This window comes from Polypterus senegalus, chromosome 3, assembly GCF_016835505.1.
Source record: "Polypterus senegalus isolate Bchr_013 chromosome 3, ASM1683550v1, whole genome shotgun sequence".
In the NCBI taxonomy this organism is placed as follows: domain Eukaryota; kingdom Metazoa; phylum Chordata; class Cladistia; order Polypteriformes; family Polypteridae; genus Polypterus; species Polypterus senegalus.
This window is the reverse complement of record NC_053156.1, coordinates 114,820,397-114,826,396: the sequence shown is the minus strand read 5'-3', so window position 1 is coordinate 114,826,396 and position 6,000 is coordinate 114,820,397.

Sequence of the window (6,000 nt, the reverse complement as noted above, 5' to 3'; positions counted from 1 at the left end):
CTTACAAAAGTTGGGCAGGTTTCATTTCGAAATTCTACAAGTACCAGTGATAACGGTCGACAACATCCGCCATGTTGAACTTTCTTATTTACGGCCCCATCTTCACGAAATTTGGTAGGTGGCTTCCCTGCGCTAACCAAAACCGATGTACATACTTATTTCAGTGGTACGATGCCACTGTCGGCCGCCAAATTGCAGTTTCCAATGTCACTAATTCTCCAACTTCCCATGTAGGTAGAAGGCTGAAATTTGGCAGGCTCATTCCTCACAGCTTACTTACAACAGCTAAGCAGGTTTCATTTCGAAATTCTACGCGTAACAGTCATAACGGTTGACAACGTTCGCCATGTTGAACTTTCTTATTTATGGCCCCATCTTCACAAAATTTGGTAGGTGGCTTCCCTGTGCTAACCAAAACCAATGTACGTATTTATTTCAGTGGTATGATGCCACTGTCGGCCACCATATTGAAGTTTCCAATGTCACTAATTCTCCAGCTTCCCGTGTAGGTAGAAGGCTGAAATTTGGCAGGCTCATTCCTTACAGCTTACTTACAAAAGTTAAGCAGGTTTCATTTCGAAATTCTACATGTAACGGTCATAATGGTCGACAACGTCCGCCATGTTGAACTTTCTTATTTATGGCCCCATCTTCACGAAATTTGGTAGGCGGCTTCCCTGCGCTAACCGAAACCAATGTACATACTTATTTCGGTGGTATGATGCCACTGTTGGCCGCCATATTGAACTTTTCAACGGTCTTTGTTACTTATGGGCCCATCTTCAAAAAATTTGGTACGCGGGTTCCCAATGCTAACTGAATCCTACTTACGTACATATATATGTCCATAGCCTGCAGCTCGGTCACCGTGTGAGGCAGCGTTGGGTCCCCCATCCCAACGCCTCACATGTTGTTGGCTATCTGCCTATATAAGGCCGTCCGTCGCTCTGGTCTCTAAATTCCTTTCCTTGCTTTGCCACGGGATTCACGCCTCCCTGCAGAAAACTACAGCCTTTTTATTTAATCCACGGCTTCTCCACTGTTTTATTCGTTTATTATGATTATAGTTATTGTTTAGGTATTTTATACTTACTTTACATTGTTCAGGTACCCATTTCCTTTATCATTCCAACCGTAACCCCATTAACATGTCTATCGCGGTGATCACCATCGATCAAAGAACTGTCACTTACCGAGTGGTTTCCATGCCCGGAGATGGCACCTACCTTTTCCATTCTCTGTGTTGCATATTGCACGGCCATATCAGGCTCACTCTTGATATCCGGAGGAACATTGTGTCTTATGTATTGAATGACTGGGACAGGTTCAAGGTGTGGACTGATGTACAGGAGATAATTATACTACACAGGAGCACTATATGAGTGAAATGCTTAAGCCCTTCACCTATGGTTCTGCATGTGAGTTGATGGATGCCACTGAATTGTTCAGTTGTCGCTTTCAAGTGTACCGAAATGGCCAAATATTTTACATCTTTCGACAACTGCCAGTGCCTCTTAAACTTCTTAGACTCACAGGTGACGATTTCAGTAGTGGACACTTTGATGTTTATGAATGTTTAAACTCTCAAAAGCTGGATGTGAAGTTATCGATGAAACCGGTTGTATGCTTACAATGCTTGACAGATGCCGAATGTCACTTCAACACAAGTCCTGCAAATACTGTCGTAATTGAAACAAACCATGAAACTCAAACCGATTATGACAGCAGCAATCCAAGCTGTGAGATTTGAAACAAGATTACTGTTCACATGGCCAACTGTACGTTGCATGCTCAAGAGTAAGCTCAGCGCACAGCTTGGTCATATTACAACCGGAGGGCCGAACTCACAATGTGGTATACAAAGACATTCTTTAACAAATAATTATTGGTATATTTTCCCTCAGTTTAAAAAGGTTTAATTTTCTTCTTAATAAAAATTTTAAGGCAGTACTTCGCAACTGCGAATCGCGGGTATTTTGCTAGTATATATATATATATATATTGTCATGCAAGCTCCGAGGAAGTGCCAAAGGTGTCTAACTTTTCACATAGACCAAGGGAAAAAAGCACAGGGTCTATCACTGAGGAAGAAGAGACTTCTTCTTCTCCTTCTTCTTTCGGCTGCTCCTGTTAGGGGTTGCCACAGTGGATCATCTTTTTCCATATCTTCCTGTACTCTACATCTTGCTCTGTGGCACCCATCACCAGCATGTCCTCTATCACCATATCCATAAACCTCCTCTTAGGCCTTCCTCTTTTCCTCGTACCTGGCAGCTCTATCCTTAACATCCTCCTCCTAATATACTTAGCATCTCTCCTCTGCACATGTCCAAACCAATGCAATCTCGCCTCATTGACTTTGTCTCCCAACCATCCAACTTGAGCTGACCCTCTAATGTAATCATTTCTAATCCTATCCATCCTTGTCACACCCAATGCAAATCTTAGCATCTTTAACTCTGCCACCTCCAGCTCTGTCTCCTGTTTTCTGGTCAGTGCCACCGTCTCCAACCCATATAAAATAACTGGTCTTACTACCATCCTGTAGACCATCCCATTCACTCTTACTGATAACCATCTGTAACAAACTACTCCGTTCTCCTCCACCCATTCCACCCTTCCTGCACTCTCTTTTTTCACCTCTCTTCCGTAATCCCGATTACTCCGCAACTCCACTACTCGCATCCTCACCATTCCACTGACCTCCCTCTCATTTACACACATGTATTCTGTCTTGTTCCTACTGAACTTTATTACTCTCCTCTCCAGAGCATATCTCCACCTTTCCAGGGTCTCCACTGAGGAAGAAGAGACTAATATACCTTATTAACGGGTGAGGTCAGAAGACATTAGCAGAAAGTCAGCCTTCTCCTATCCAGGGGACAGCACAGAATGCTTGACTTAGATGACTAGAACCATGATGTGGTGTTACAGAAGAAGGGAGCTGCTCATTCATACAGCCCTTTAAGGACTAGGAAGAGATCAGGGTTGCCACCACTGCAGGGGAAGCTGTGGAAAATTCTAAGCTATTGTACATGTAGTAAAGAATGGCTACTCTTAACTTAAGAATAGATTCCTGAGTTTGTTGGGAAACAATGCAGACTACAGAGTTGATTGCTTCAGGAGTCAGGAGTGGTGTTAGCATTGAGGTTCACTGCTGGGCAGAATAGACCAGGCTCATGAGAGAGGAGGTCAGTGGTGAGCAAGTGGTAAGATGCAAACATGGAATGAGTCAACCCATTTTACCAAAAATTAATTTAATTCATTTTAATTATTAGAAAACACAAACTAGTTTACCTGATGTACTCATTACTCCTGTTTCTGTAACTTTCGTTATACAATACAGTACTCTGTCATTGCCTTTGAAACACTGACATTTTAATAGCTGGTGTCAATACAATGATATCTGCTGTTTTTGTGATTTTGGTTCTAGAATAATTTAATTAAAATAGCAAAAACATGCATTTGTTTATATGGAAGGATTCCACAATTTTAAGTGCAGTATAGCTTGAATCGCTGCAGAAACAGGAGACACTAGGGGCAGAGTGAAGTCTCATTTCAGTATGTTTGCACTTTCAAAAATCACTGGGGGGATAACCTGTCTAGACCAGTGTTTCTTAAACCTACACTGTGTACAGACTATGACAGGCAAGAAAAAAATGTATATAAAACCTAAAGTGGAACATTGCAAAAGATGTAAGTCATAGAACATCTACGTGTTTATGGTTATACAGTGTGTGTCTGTCCTGATTTGGACTCAACTATAGTCATGTCATTTTATAACCCACCTAATCCAGACCAGGGTCGTGGAATTTGGGGGTTGGGTGCTAGAGCCTATCCCAACTAGCATAGGGTCCAAGACAGGAATAAACCCTGGACAGGGTACCACTCCATCGCAGCTCAATTATAGTGCTGTAATAAATCAATCATACTTAACTGCATATCATAGAAAATGATAATACGTGCAATACATTTTAAATTGAATATGAATAAACTCAAATTGTATGGTGAATAAAATAAGAACTGCCATTTAATTATAGGTATTCTTCAATAAAAGCATAACATAGATGAGTGTGGAATGAGCCTTGGTTTTGATATAACATTCTGACAAATGGAGTTTGTCCTGAGGGAAAGGCTATCATGGAAACCTGCAGGAGTACTAGCATGTGCTACGTGATGCCACATGATATCATTTTTGTGTTATGTGGTGTACACATACTGTATTTGGTGCGGCAGATTCCCCAACCATTCCATTGCCAATGGAAAATGTCCAACAAATGGCAACATCTCTTGCTGCTCTTGCCCTTCAACACAACCCAAATAAACAATCATTCGGCTCTAGCCATAGAATTTGGGGTCTATCACAAGAACTCCATCCAGCAGGTCACTCTGGGATTCTTATAATTGGTGAATCGGATGGGGTGGGATTAAGTGCCCGCACTGGGCAGATTTTCTCTGCTGTGGGGAGAGAAGGTGAAGAGAGTGGTAGCAACAATGCCACCTCTCATCCTGGTGGGATTGGCAATTGGCATTTGGCAATCAAGCCCATGAGGAAATCCTCTGATGTGCATGCATGACTATTATATTTATATACTGGTAATCCCCTCACATTTGTGAGGGTTAGGGGTGGAAGACCCTGTGAAAGTGAAAATACATTAATAATACTGGTGTGTGTATTTTGGCGTGTCACGGATCTTTGTGATTCAATTTATTAACTGCTTTATATATTTATTTTTAAACTTACTCTGCTAGTTAACTGGCATTGCATGGGGTTAGCCATAAACATTAAAAGGACAGGGGCATGTAAGAAAGGAGAAAAAGAAATTGTGAGAAAGGAAATCAAGAAGTGACCAAGTGCTTGAGAAAGGTGAGAGCTTAGAAGGATGGCAAGAGCTCTGCGTGGGTTTCCGTTAAAGGAGAGTGAGAGAGAGTGTGAGCACCAGCTGGGAGGAGACGTCCAGATCTGATGAATATCTAAGGGAGAAGTAAAGCCAGAAGGTAGCTGGAGCAGATCCCACAGTTCTTTTTTTCTTCTTTCCCAAAAATAACTTTTAATATAAATGATCTAGTATGCACTTACACTAACAAATGTGAAATAACACTAAAATTTATATATTATATGATTTCATGGGATATTATTCATTTTCAGTATTGTTTATGTATTTTTGTCTTACATGTCGTCTATGACATTCTGCAATCTTTTGGCAAGCTCCAAAAACATTCCCATTTAACTGTTCACGGCAAACCCACAGATAACCGGTCAAATTAATGAAACAGGAGGGACGACTGTATATATAAAGTTAAATATTCTTGAATGACTCATCAACTGACTGGCAAGAAAATCTTGGCTATTTGCAGACAACCAAGGAATAATGTTTTTTTTTTTACTAATAGATAGATCTCCTGGCCTTGATGCCAGGAAAATTCCACCTTAATGAAACGATAATTCAATGGTAAAAAAAAAAAAAAAATCAGAGAAAGCTTCACATATATTTCATATTTATTTATTGGAGAGGGTAATCTCAGTGCCACTGTGCAGCCATTGCAGAACAGCACAGATGGCAGCAGGGCTGCCTGCAAGTCAATGGCATCAGTCCTACCTGAATCTTTTATTTATCTTCTACCCTGCACTGTTCTTTATCAATTCACATGTCCTACAGAAATAATTAGGAGTTATAAATCATATTTCCATCATTAGTATTAATATTTTATATACTTCTCTGCTCCTACATTATATGCACTATTCCATGAATAAATGATTAGTGTATATTTCATATATACCTTCTCCTTCTAAAGTTTTTCTCATTTTCATGTGGGGTCATTATATTGGACCAACCACCTCCACTCTCATCTGTTTTATGCTACTTCAACTGATACCCCTTTCTCCCTTAGATCCCCCTTCACACAATTCACCCACTTTCTCTTTGGTCACTTCTGTCTGTCTGTCTGTCTGTCTGTCTGTCCTAATATCCATGATTCTTCTTCCTACATTGTTTATCT